Source organism: Convolutriloba macropyga, chromosome 3 (assembly GCF_964194025.1).
Source record: "Convolutriloba macropyga chromosome 3, txConMacr16.3, whole genome shotgun sequence".
NCBI lineage: Eukaryota > Metazoa > Xenacoelomorpha > Acoela > Convolutidae > Convolutriloba > Convolutriloba macropyga.
This window is the reverse complement of record NC_134470.1, coordinates 45,757,925-45,772,112: the sequence shown is the minus strand read 5'-3', so window position 1 is coordinate 45,772,112 and position 14,188 is coordinate 45,757,925. Positions and strand designations below refer to the sequence as shown.

Here is a 14,188-nt window from a genome sequence, read left to right as displayed (position 1 = left end):
TGTCAGCCTTGTCAATTCTTTCATTAACAAAGTAAAACAAGCTTCAAGCAGGCAACTAAAAAACTTTGCTGATGAGAAATTGGAAAACTATATTCTGTTCAACATTTTTTAAAACTGTTGTAGGCAAAAATTTAATTATTTAGTTAAAAAATATTGAAAGCAATGTTTTTTTAAATTTTTTTCAACTCATTCAACTCATAACACAAATTTCTATTTTTCTCGCAAATTTCTAAAATAAAAAGATCTGCATTAGGAGTCAAAGATAGAATTCTACCTCCAATAAATTTTATAGTTATTTGTAACACCAAAAAACAATTTATTATCATTATTGACTAGTTTTTACCACCTTGTGAAAAGTATATATTAATCTTAACTATCAACAAAAGCCATTGCTAGTTATTACGAGTAAACAAACTCGCTTAAATTAGTTATCACAGGGCTCACAGCATCATGAAAATTTTCGAGCCCAAAAAATGTTATTGTCCACTTCACTAGCCGATTTTTCATTAGCTTGAATGCGGATAGCTTTGCTGGGTATCTTTGAGCTTCGGAATATTACTAAGTGCTGAACTAGTACCTATTTTCACAGCACAATACTCAGGCTGCACACGTACAACAAGCAGATAGAACTTTCAGATATCAAAGAAGTCGCTGAATCAACCTTGAAAAGCAAATAATGCACGTCAAATTATTGTTTGCATTTGGTTGCAGTGAAAACCAAAATTTCATTGCTACTCATGGGTTCCATTTTATCTGCACTTTATATGGATAGGTAACAATGGCATTCCATCACGGAAGCGTAATATGATTGCATAAAAAACATAAACCGACTAATATCGGAAGAATTGCTCTTGAACGACAGGCGAGACAATTTAATTCCGGGGCTGTACCCTAGATTATGTTTTCTTTAAGGGTGCAAAAATGGTTTACCACGCCGGGATTCGAACCACTGACCTCCCTCTCCCTCAACATGATCACTGTCCACTCGGCTATCAGGCCCTTCTCAACTACCTTTACTTCTGAGTGAGAGCAAAAGAGATGACTCAAAATTAAAGAACGAAAGCGTGAAAACGTCATTTGAGAAGTCAGAGAATATTCTAGAAGAAAAGCGCAAAATGATCAAGCAAAAAAATTTGCATAAAAAAAGACCAACACGTTTATAATAATTGCTATGATCTTCGTTCAAGAGCAATTAATTATAATGAACTTTCAGAAACAAATAAAGACAAATAAAAGTTTCACGTTCAGGTCTTTCAACTTTTCCTGCTTTACCTTTTTAAACCTAATGAGAAACATCTAAGGTCAGAATCAAATTTGAAGTAGTAATTTGGAGCAGAGGAAGTAAATGACAACAGTAGTTCAGTACATCAATAATAAGCAATCTCCAATTGTTGTCGGCCAAATAATTCTTCAGACCCACATTTTTCAGCTTCAAAAAGCCCACATTTTTTCAACAATTAGCCTAATTGTTGTGATACACTTACTAAACAGATACGTTATGCTCATGATTTGCCTGTGTGTGGTTGAGCGCCCTTAAGGGATTTTAGAAACAAGCTCGTCAAGTTTGCTCTCAGTGGTTCGCTGTGCCCTGCTCTTTGTGCTCTCTCAGTGGTCCTGCGTCCTGTTGGTGGTCTCGGGTCTACGATCCCCGGTTTTTGTGTGTTCTCTGGGGTCTGCGGCCAAACGGGAGGAAACGACATCTAACCACCAGGTTGTACTGTTCCTACACATCTATAAATGCTTACTTCATGTATATTTATAGTGTATGTGAAATATATATATATATATATATATATATATATTCAATTTTATATATATATAATATATGTATAAATAATATATGATATATATATTTATATATTATATATATAAATATATATATGACTGTATGCTGTGTCTGTGAGTGTACTCCTGTGATTGCGCGTGATTTGAAGCTGACTGTACTTGCGTGAACCAGACCATACTGCTTCATATCTTTGCAGGCGGTGAAACAATTTGCTGCACAGATCCTGCCCTGTAATGCACAAAATTTAGAAATTGGTAGCTCCAGGACAAAACATATTGAAGACAGCGCAGTCGGAGCAACCATCCACTCATATCGCGTAGCCAACCTAATCGACCTCTTCAATGTACTCAACCAGTATCCTCCCCTCAATTTGAGATCAGTATGCATTGTCGCAGGATTCAATGATCACCACTGCTCAAGCTCTCTTCGTTGAATGCTACCGAGTTCTGTTGGACATCATACGCTATAAATTCCAACTGCTTATTGTCAAGTCACCTAAAATAATTACCACTTCAAATAATAAACTTGTTAACAGGAAAAAATATTTCATGAACTTGGCTCTGCATTGATTTCTTCAATTCTACACAGTTCCTTTGATCATTTCAACATATTTTTCTTCAGCAAGTCTTCTTTCTGTCGAGATGGAATTCATTTCTCTTTCAACGGTAACCATTTGTTTACCGTGTATCTACGTAGTGTGACAACATTTTACAATGAATTTTATGCATAGTTATATTCAACTTTATCAATAATATACACTCGGTGACCAGCCTCCCTCTGACAATGTCAGATACTCAAACCCATTGCTCTAAGTGTTCTATTCACCTCCGAGGTTGTGTTTGGTTCTACGGTTGCAGTACATATATGCATATCAAACGCAGCGGCCTCTCAACTAAAAACGATCACCATCCAAGATTCATTTGCAAACAATGCAGTGAACTTGCAAAAATTGACACTCAAGAAACAGCTAAACATGGCCCAACACCCTCAGTTGAGACAACCCCGGAACCATGCGACTTTTGGAAAAACTTTCAAGACGAACAAATAGAAACTACGGAAAAATTACAATGAAATAGTTCACTGGAAACCAATCTTCTTTACCATTAGCAAAAATAAAGAAGGCTTCAAAATTGCAGATATTATGAACATCATTCTCACCAGGACGCTTGAAGATGGGCCTCAGACTGAATGCGCTATGATTTGCACAATGATAATGCCGCATTTACTTCTCGCGAGATCCAAAAGTGAAAATGACGCTTCAATAACAAACTTTGTCTAGAATGCTCGATCTCTGGACCAGGTGCAAATTCGACGATCTTTTTGTTGAGGCCAAGGCCCTTCAGGAGCGCTTAAAGAAATTAAATAGAAAATGAGCAGTGGATGAATTTGAGATTGAAAATTGACTCTTTCACGTTTAACAGAAACATGATGACAGCTTCTCAGCAGAAAACCGGAAATAAAAGGCATGGTAACGCAAAATAAATGACTTTGGGGATAGAAAAGTATGAAACTTCTTTTATTGAAAAGTTGTACCTCTGCCATCTAATTCGGTTATATTTCATATTCATGATTCTCTCGATTTTTTCTTCAATTCTCTATGATCACCAAATAAACACTATTTTCCGAAATTTTTGAGGAAGCAATCATGTCAAAAATTCTAACAAATTAATGAACCAGAATAGTTCTGACAGATTGTTAAACTTTAGATTGGATATTCTTACACCAGATTGAAAAGAATAAAAAAATTCTTCCCAAAAAGCAAATTTTTATCAATATTGTTTTTTGAATTTTATTAGCAGACACTGAGAGAGGATTAAAAATTTGTGTTAGTTGATGCACTTAAATCGAATAACGTCATCAAATATGTTGTGGTGAGCAGACATTGCCCACAAAGTTTCCCATTGGGACTTTCCGTACGCGACTCTTTTCAACAACTTCGGAATGACCCAATAGGAAACAATGTGGGCAATGTTTCGTGGGAAACTTTCGGGTTTTACTAAAAATGTGCGATAAATTGTCTTTTACTTTGAGCAAACAATCTCGGTAATCTGATATTATCTTGTTACATCTATAAGCTGCCATTTTTGATGTTTTTAGGTTTCCTGACCTATTTAAACGCGTTTGAAAAACTCTTTCGTTTACAAGCGTACCAAAAATTTCCGTGTCTTTCTTTTTCGTTTACAAGCGCACCAAAAATTGCTCAATTTTTGTACGAGAGAAATAAAATTTATAAAATAAATCCTTTTTTGTATACTGTGCTTTAATTATATATATTGTGATTATCACTTTGATAAAATATCCAATGTTAATTTTTAGGGCATAAAATGTAAATTTGAGCGTTTAAGAAGAGTGAAAAATTTAGAATTACAAAAACATAGCTGGAAAATTGCCACAAAATAGCCGCAATAGCTTCATAGATCTGTAGTCTCAAAAAAAGGTAAAAAGACAGACCAAAAAAGAAACTTATTCTTTTCATTAAGGGCTGAGATGTTAAATTTTGATTAAAAATCTATATAATTTATTGCTGTTTCTATTTGCTGCTCTTAAATAACCTTCAATTAGAGTGACAAGCACTCATTTGACCTTATCCCTTTAAATTAAAGCAAAGAAACGTCAATTTTAGAGTGAGGAAGTCATTTTTAAGAGTGAGGTAAGGCACGTGTGACCAAAATTTAATCACGCAAATCAACAAAAAAAACTCGCTCCACTAAGAGTGAAAAATGACGTCACGCACGCAAATCAGTTGAAATTGCATGAACGAATGAACAAAAAGCAGATTTGAAGTGGATGTGATGTCATATGGTCGTAACAAAAATCATGACGACGAAGTAAATAAAACATAGCAGGACAAGTCCTGACGTACAATTCAAAGAATTTTCATTGACTAAAAAAAACTAGACCTAAAACGGACTATCAATGGATTGGAAAAACCATTTAGAAAATAATCCGATCCAAAAAATTGAAAAAAAGACTTTAAATTTAGAGCGAAAAAATTTCACGCCGCAAAACCACTCGCTTTTTCGCTCCATTTCTTGTTTCGGCGTGACCAAAATCACTACTCCAATTTGACTTCAAAAATCATGGAAATGTGTGAACAGATCTTAAAAAAAACATAGCCGGAAGAATTCCGGAAACGACTCGAAGAGAAAATCCATTTAAACGCCATCCAACTACTCATCAAACAAAACGTGCTTTCACTAATTCATGATAATCTTGAAACAAAGTCATGAAACAAAAAAGTAAAAACAATAAAAACAAATCTGTTAAAATATGATAAAAAAATCTGATCAAATTTTGTTAAAAATTGATATCCTGAAAAACTATCTCTGCCAAAACAACTTCATCAAAACAACTAGTACTTACAAAAACCTTTTAGGTGAATTTTCAAAAAATACTTTAGGCGAAATTAAGAAAAAAAGCTCAAACAAATTTCACCGAAAAACTGGAAAAAGTTACAAAAATTTTTAATATTTCAAAAAACATATAAATCCAAAGAAAAATTCCCTTTAGCCAATAGGGTGTCCAGATGCTCGCAAAACAATAGGCAAGTCATAATAAGCAAAGAAACTTAGCTAAATACAGAAAAAAAAACGAAAAACTGCAAAAAAATTAAGAAAATTAGTTCCAACTTTCGCCATTTTTTTTGTCATATTTCTCAACAAAAAAATGATTCTTACCCAAAAAACTGTAACCAATTGTTATCATAATATTGCTCAAGTAGATGGGGTTTTTGAGCCCATTTGAGCCAGTAAAACAAAATAATCGTCAAAAAAACCCCAAAAAATAGCCCGAAAATCAGCAAAATAAATTAAAAACCTCCGAATTATCATAAAATTCATATGAATTTCCAGAAACCTTCAAACCGCTACCGAAACCAGCCTAAAATCAAAACAAAATCATAAACAAACCTCTTAACGAAAATAAATGAAAAACACTGCTTAAAAATGCCGCACGTGAACAAAAATTTTGCTCACTGAGAGAAAACTTTTTCACACATCAATTTCTCGCTCTCTCAAAAACAGCGGTATGAACAAAAACCACTCTCTTTTCGCTCCGCTCTTCACTTTTGTTCAGCAACAAAATCACTCCAAATTTTTTCACGCGTTTCATTTCCCGCTTCAAAAATCACTCCAATAAAATTGATTGAAAAAAGGACTTCTGCAATACTCCTCTTCGAGCCGTAAAAAAAAAGACAGCGCCCCAATACAATTCAAATTCTTTGAATTGTAAAAAAATCAAGAGAAGGCCAATAATAGCCTCAGCTATCGCTTCGCGGCTATTAAAAACGTGGACTGCTATGAAGTTCTAGGCACCATTTCAGAAATATATTTGGGCGTGAGCAATACTTGCATGAGAAAAATTCGTGAATGGGTGAATTAAGTTTCAACTGAAAAGGTGAGAAAGATTATTATCTAAAATAGATTAAAAAACATTGATCTGAGAGCATCGAACCTGCAACACAGCATTTTATAAAGCAACAGGGAGTATCCAAATTCACTCGAAAGTGGAAAACCATTAATTTTAAGATTAGGCCCTCTAAACTAACAAGATTCAATATACGCAATTAGTAAGTAACCTAGCCCCCTAGTACAACAAGATTCATCGTACTATCAACTCTCAAAAAGATTTCAAAACTGAAGAGCTTAAAAACTTATAAATTCATAGGATTCAAACAAAATTCAATCAATTCAGTTATTCTGAAATGTGGACAAATATTGTGTACTAAAATCAATTTTGGAAATAATGTTTCTTAAACATATATTTTTAGATACGGTACAGTCTGGTCAACTTGAAATAGTTCTCTACTTGAGGCTAAATGGGGTAATCCATACATAGTTAATATTTTTAGATGAGATCCGAAGTCTTTCAATGCCCAGAGTCCTTGTGGTGTGATTTTTGAGCAGAAACTAATATCCAGTTCTCTCAACGTAGGTCCAAACACTTTTGAAACAAGACTGAGGCATTCGTTGTCAAATAGATGGCAATTGTTGAAGTAGACGACTTCTACCTGGTCTAACATCCCTTCAATGCTGCGCAGACCCGTTGCATTCACATGCGTGCCTGGAAATAATGCCAGTGTTGCCAAAATTAATTGGATATTTTCCGTTAAGGCCCCCCCAGCTTAGTGGGTGAATAGTATATGCACCCCCAGACGCACGTGCCATATTTTTCTATTATGATTTACTATGTAATGGCACGTGCTCTGTAACTGGGGGCGTATAACGTACTGGGGGGGGGGGGGGGGGGGGGCACAAACGGAAAAGATCCAACTAAATAGGTCCGTTATTAAGCAGCTTTTTATCAGTGAGTTTTCATTAAACAAGGCTAGCGCGCACGTGCATTAAATTCGCATAGCTAGTTGCAAACAATGTCTACGATTCGAAAACCTAAATTGAAGCAGAACCGAAACCTATCATTTAATTTTATTAGATTAGGTACGCGAGCAGCAATTTAAGTTATCAAAGGTAATTACTGCAATTAATAATTAACCTAACCAAATAACGTCGGATGATCGCTCACGACTGACAGTGCTCGCTTTTATCAATCTAGTCATCTTCAGTTTAGAGGGTTGCGGGCAATGGTGACTTGTAAGAGAGCCGAAGTGAAAAGAGCCGATTGAAAGAGAGCCGAAAATTTATCTAAATTATTAGTCGATAAATTTTGCAGCCAATTAAATTGCCTTCTGAAATGAGACTATCAAGTTCTCAGCCAATCATAACGGAGTATTTGAGAAATGAAATTTTAATATTTTCTAGTAAAAGAAATTGAAAGGGAATTAATAAATATTTATCCTCAAATTATAGCGGGTCATGGCCATGCCTTAGCGGCTTATGGGACTTGATGTGAAACTATCACAACCAAACATAAGACCAATTAACCCACTTAAGTACTTTTCATGGTAATCAGCTAACAATTTAGGGTAACTAAAGGCAACTTTTTGCTTTCGGTTCTTTTTAAATAAAGTCAGGTTTCGACGCTTTCTAACGTCGGTTCTTTATTACGTCGGCTCTTTTACACGTATCCGTGCGCAATACGTTTACAAAAGGAGGTTGATTTCAAAGGACGAAAATATACCCGGTAGATTATTGGTAAATAGCCGCTATTGACTCCTTGGGATTTCAAAGACTGAAAAACCTAGCTGGCAGATTGCCTAAAATAGCCGCGATACCTTCATATAAGTGTGCAGATTCAAAAAGATAACAAAAAAACAGACCGAAAGATGTTATACTTTGAATAAGAAACTGTATGACTCATTGCTGATTCTATTAGCTGCTCTCAAATTAACTTTAATTAGAGTCACAAGCTCAGTTGACCTTATCTCCTTTAATTAAAATACAGGAAAGTCATTTTTATAGTGAGGAAAATCATTTTGAGAATGAAGTAAATCACATGTGACCAAAATTAATCAGGCGAATAAACAAAATCGCTCTAGTAAAAGTGAAAAATGACGTCACGCACGCAAATCAGTCAAGATTGCGTCAATGAATGACGGAACAAAAAGCAGATTTTAACTGACAGTGACGTCATACGTTTGTAACAAAAATATTGACAAAAAACAGCAGGGTAAAAGTCCTGACTTATAAATCAAAAAACTTTCATTGACTAAACAAAAACCAGACCCGGAAAAGACTAGGAAAAATTTCATCAAAAAATTCGTGGTGATCATAAAAGCACAACAGAAAACGGGTTTTTGTTCAGACACCATTTTCTCACTCTAATTTACAAACTGATTAAAAAATTTGCTGCAAAACTACTCGTTTTTTCAATCAACTTGCTGTTTCGGCGTGACCAAAATCAGTACTCCAATTTGACTTCAAAAATAATCAAAATGTCTCCACAAATCTATAAAAAAAACGTCTCAACACAATTCAAATTCTTTAAATTGTAAAAAAACCAAGAGAAGGCCAATAATAGCCCTAGCTATCGCTTTGCGGCTATAAAAATTTTTTGAAGTGCGAGCTACTTTGATTAATTTCTCAATACGACAGATTCCTGTTTCTTAAGGAAAGGACACAGATATTGATTTCAATTCAAATATTATATTATATAGTAAAATAATAAAAAAAAGGGCCGTGTACACCATCCGGCATCGATGGATGTAGGTCGAAAAATAGGGTATGATGAGTAGCACTTAGTAGCCGGATGCTGCACTCCAAGCTGTTCCCCTCCAGACAGTGTAAAGACGGCCCAGTCACAAAAATAAATAACAAGTGGAGAGGAAAGCACCTATATATATATATATATATATATATATATATATATATATATATATATATATATATAGCACACATAGGGAACTAGAATGGAAGGATTAAAATAAAAATGGATCATCAAGGAATAAGCAAATGAATAAAGATAAGCAGCCAAACACTCAGTGCAGCCTTCCCTCCTCCACGACGGCGCTAATCGAAGTCTCACTGAGAACACGAGGCTTGAGGGCACGACATCCCCTCAAGCAGAGAACACAGCTCCTCAGAAGTGCGAAGCTGATTTTCGTTCGGATGTAGCTTATAGTGTCAGCGTACGGCTCTCCGCGTTTTTCGCTGATCTTGGTTGCGAGTTGTTTCATAACGCGCGATGCTGATGGACCTGGACCACCCGAACAAGCAAAAACCAGTGCATTGAAGCTGCTGTGTTCGGTTTCGCTCTTCGTACTTATTTCGCTTGATGCTCTCGTGATATTTGTATGCATCTTTTATGGTCATAGGGCAGCTCTTCGCATGAGGGTTGAAAATCTTCACATCGAAGAAAGTGCGATTAAAGCGGGAGCCCCACAGACCGTTTGCCTTGATGTCCAGTCGAGCGTCATCATCAGTGGTGGTGGAATTACTCGAGAAAATTTCTCCATCGAGCGACTGAAGTTTTGGCTCTATCTGTACATCGTGGCAAACGTCATCCATCAGGTTTGCAAACACATCTCTAATTTCGTTGTGTCGTAGGTGCGTATAACCGCCTTTGGCGCAATGGAGGGCATGGGTGAGGCTGAATTCTTTCCCGCATGGGCATATGGCTGGCGTGTTCTTCGCTTCCCAGGTGTAGCGAAGTGCTATTCCATCACGGAACTCAGTCTTCGCGAGGTCAGAACCATGTTTTGACAACGGAAGCGCGTTAAGCCAGCTTGATGCTCCTTTCTCCGAGGCCAGCTGGATGGTATACTTCATTTCTGGAAGATTGTTTTCGATTCTGGATTTTTTCGAGATGAGTTCACGTTGATTGTCTGCTTTCTGTCTGAGACTGATCTTGGTTTGTTCTACTTCACATTGTTGAATATTTTGAATGACGCCAATGGTCTTGAGAGTTCAACTGATTGCTCAAGATTTTTGTGAAGATCTTGTGGGAGGGCGATGTTAAGCCCACCCATTCTGAGAGGGAGAGAAAAAAGTTCTCCTTCCTCTTGGATTACTTCTTTGCCGACGATGTTCGGTATGACTCGGCCAAGCCGCTCCTCCACCTTGTCCAGAACCCCGTCCATGGAGGGTGTAGTACGCGAAAGGAAGCTCAACTTCTGTTGAACCCCCTTCGTCAAACATGCATAGGCATTCTGGGGAGAGGTGAGAGCAAATTGACCAAGTCTGTCTAAACTTTTTGTGTATTTATTTTCTGCATCTTTCAGGAAATTTTTACTGGCCTCAGAGCTTCCGATAACTGATCCCAGGACTCGAGCGCCCTGCGTGATTTCCACATTTGTGCCTGCAAACACAGTTGACGCTTGGCGCTCGCCTCCTGGCTTAATTATCAACTGACACTTCGGAGGATTGACAAGATATCCATACTTGGGACCGAGCTCAGTGAGCTTGTCGAAGAGTGCCCTGATATCTTCTAACTTACCGACGACGCTACCATCATCAGCATACCATTTTTGGGTCAAAGAGTCATTATGTCTTGTTATTAGGGGTAGGATTGCGATTCCATACATTGCCATCGCAAGGGGATCGCCTTGTGTCGTACCTTCCTGAGACAGTATGGTCGACTTACCGATGTAGAGATGAGACGGGTGGCTATAGGAATTCTGTAAGGCAACATGCAAAGATGGGCATAAGGCTTTCACGTTCTCTAAAGCTGTTCGTCTATTGAGCACGTTAAAAGCGTTTTTGGCATCAATTAGAAGAATTGCTTCGTTTTCAGGATCATCAAAACTGTGGCGAAGCGAATGTATGGCATGTTCTATGCCACATTTCTGGCCCAGGCACACTTGCATGTTTCCACCGAGGGATGTTAGATCTTGCCTGATGCAGTCGACGATTATGCGTCCGGTGATGCGACGCATTACTTCACCAATACCAATAGGTCTCACACCTGGACATTTATCCAGAGCCACTAGTCGACAACCATTGTATGCAATCAAATCATCCGGTGGTATTATGGACGTGGCAAGCCTCTTAGCAAACTTGGCAACAAGCTTGCACAGGTTCGTGGAGGTTTGTCCGAAAGCAGAAAGTAGTCTACGCCAGTCATCGGCATCGAGACCTGAAGGCCCGGCACTGCCATGAGTCTTCATTGCATGCTTTCGGACGAGCCTGGCACTGATTTTGTCGAAGACAGCAGGGTGGTAAGGAAGCGTGCGTGGATGTTCGCTCTGAATGCAGTTGGGCTCCAAGGGTTGACCTTCAGGATGTTTGTCGCGTAAAATCTCGAGGACCGGTCTACCGTCTATGAGATCGGTAGGTGCGAGCACGCCGCCTTTGTGCTCATCCGAAAGAACGCGAATAGCATTACTGATCTTACCACGAGACATGAAATCGTTGAACATCTTGAGGTCAGAGTGCTGCTGTTTGTTCCTTGAATTCATTCTCATTTGGATTGCCTTCGCTTCACAGAACAGTTCTGAGAAGTTGCAGCTGTACCATGCTTGCAGTCTACGCTTGATGGTCTTATTATTTCAATTCAAAGAAGTTCCATTGAATAAAAAAATCTATACTTAGAAATTCGTAAGAACATTTAGAAAAACGACCAAAAACCTCAAAAAACAGATGTCTAATTGCCACACGTGGACAAAAACTGACAATCGGAAGACAGCATTTTTTGTTCAAAAACCGGTTTTCTCGTACGTTGACATAATCTTTACTCCTCGATAGCGAATTGACCGAACAACTACACCCTCAAGTATATGACAGGTATTCAATTTAGATGGATGTTTTGTTACAAGACCCATGATTGTAAAGTAGAATAAATAGCGCATATATCTGTATACACATAGTTATTCCAACGGTGAAAGCGTTGAAGTTGCCAAAATTTTGTCTAAGACTTGCCGAATTAACACTTTTCTTCATAAGGTTGTGGAATGAAATCAACACTTTTCTTCAAAGCATTGTATACAAAGAAAAATAGCTTCTGTAGGCACAAGAAAGGGTGTAAAGATTATTTTAAATAGAGATTTGAATAATTTATAAGGTGATTTAAGACAACAACCGCCCCTCTTCTACTGTGGTTCCAATGGAAGCTTCGACAACGGGACGCCGGCGCATTGATCGCGTGCCACGGAGGCTTCTAAAACCTTTTTATTATTATACGAAATCGGAATGAGCTCAAACGAATGACAAACAAAAATGTCTGGATACTAAACTGAAGGAAGTCAATAGTTTCGAACAATTACTGTCAAACTACCAAACCTGAAAAATCCAGTCCACGGATTCGTTTGGGCTTATATCGATTTTCAACTTCCTGTTGTGTGGCAAGATATGGTGGATCTGGGTCCTCGCAATGTCGCAAAACACGTCCCATTCCCGAAACCCAGTCTGAGCCAGTAAAATAGTTATCATGAAATAGTACTTTTCCACCAAGCTTCGTGCCCGCAAAATATCCCGGATAAAGATGCCGACTGCACACATCTACTCTCTTGATGTCGATCGCATTTAGGCGATCATAATAATTTTCATTCCCTGCTTTGAACCTTATTTTATTAGCCCAAGTTTTGGTAGCAGCAGCTTCTAGTTTCGGTTTTTCTTTACTGAATCCAATGTTGACCTTTCGCATAAAATTTCTGTACCATTTTACAATAGAGTAATGATAGGAGGTGTAAATTAATCTTATGTGATAATCATTCAATTTACAAAAATTGTCACGCAAGAAACGAGAGTTCTTTGAAATCAGAATCATTTCATCTAAAAAAAAATTTGTTGTGTATCTAGTATTAAATTGAAACGCGCCGTCTGTCTTAAATCTCCATTGTTTTATTCATCACATAGTATTCGTCCCATTAATCAAAGAGAAACCAATTTTAGGCAATTAAGTAGTGATCCTTCATACTCGCCTTAAAACTGAGAGAGCTCAATTTATCGATTTCAGATTCCATCGAAATAGATGAAAAATTATTCATCAATAATAATAATAATAATAATAATATAGACTTTAGAGTAAACTCAGGGGTTCTTTAGACCCATATCAATTCAATCAGTCACAGTTTGAGTAGTTTTAAGTCGTTTTGAGTAGTAATAATAATAATAATAATAACAAAGGATTTAGGATAAAGTAATCCACGGGTTCGCATAAAACCCGGTTATTGAGTTGTTCAAAATTTATTGTTATTTACGTAAAGATGAGCTTCTGCAAGTCTCTACAGTTATTGCAGCCACACAAGAGAAGCCAAGTACAAGGGTCTGATTCGTTGTAGCGGGATATGAAGAACCGATTGTAGAGTTCCAGGAGTTCGATCAGTTTGATCATTCTTCGACTCGACAATGTTACAAGCTACTATAGCAGCCGCCCGTGCGCAATACGTATTATCTTTTGTAGTTGAGCGTGGTACTTGTTTAAAATACAAGGATTGAAGTTTAATTAATAAGTAGATAAAAGCAGAAGAGAATTGTTTCAAATAAATGAAGATCTAATTGAGTGATTAACTCTGAAGGTAGGTTTATTATTCAATGAGTGAGTTTTATCCTCAGTTTTGCCCGTACCCAATATCGGTTCTATCACCGTGGTAAATTAACCAAGTAAATACTGATATGTCACAATTGTTAGTATTGCTCGAAGCCCGAGCTTTGTCTATTTCAATATGTCGACACCTATCAAGATTGTGTCAGTCATTAATCAAGTAATAAATTAAAATTTAAACTAAATCTTTGACCTTGAAACCCAAAGTTTTTAGTACACCAATACAATAAGTTTGTACTTTTCAAATACAAATACAATAAGTTTGTACTTTTCATATAAAAAGTTTAGGTATCATTTTTCGTCATTCATGAGTTTCTCTGCCTCGTCCAGCCCGAAATTGTTGTACGCTTCTCGCGCGCCATCGTTCATCAGTATTTGGTATGCTCGATTAATGGTCTTGAAAAACTCCTCATCTCCACCAGCATCAGGGTGAGTCAACAAGCTCATTTTGTGGTAGTGTTTTTTGATCTGATCTTTTGAAGCAGAACTTTTTACCAACAAAATCTCGTTCAATGTCGCAGGCCGATT

At 37.2% G+C, this 14,188-nt stretch overlaps 1 long non-coding RNA gene across 1 annotated transcript; it reads right to left on the bottom strand.

Annotated features, from left to right (window-relative positions):
• Window positions 1-6,425: 6,425 nt before the first annotated feature.
• Window positions 6,426-13,410, bottom strand: LOC142337084 (uncharacterized). Its single transcript, XR_012758928.1, has 2 exons — window positions 12,397-13,410; window positions 6,426-6,847 (listed from the first exon to the last, which is right to left on the bottom strand). It is a non-coding gene; the product is annotated as an uncharacterized LOC142337084 (long non-coding RNA).
• Between the last annotated feature and the right edge of the window lie 778 nt (window positions 13,411-14,188).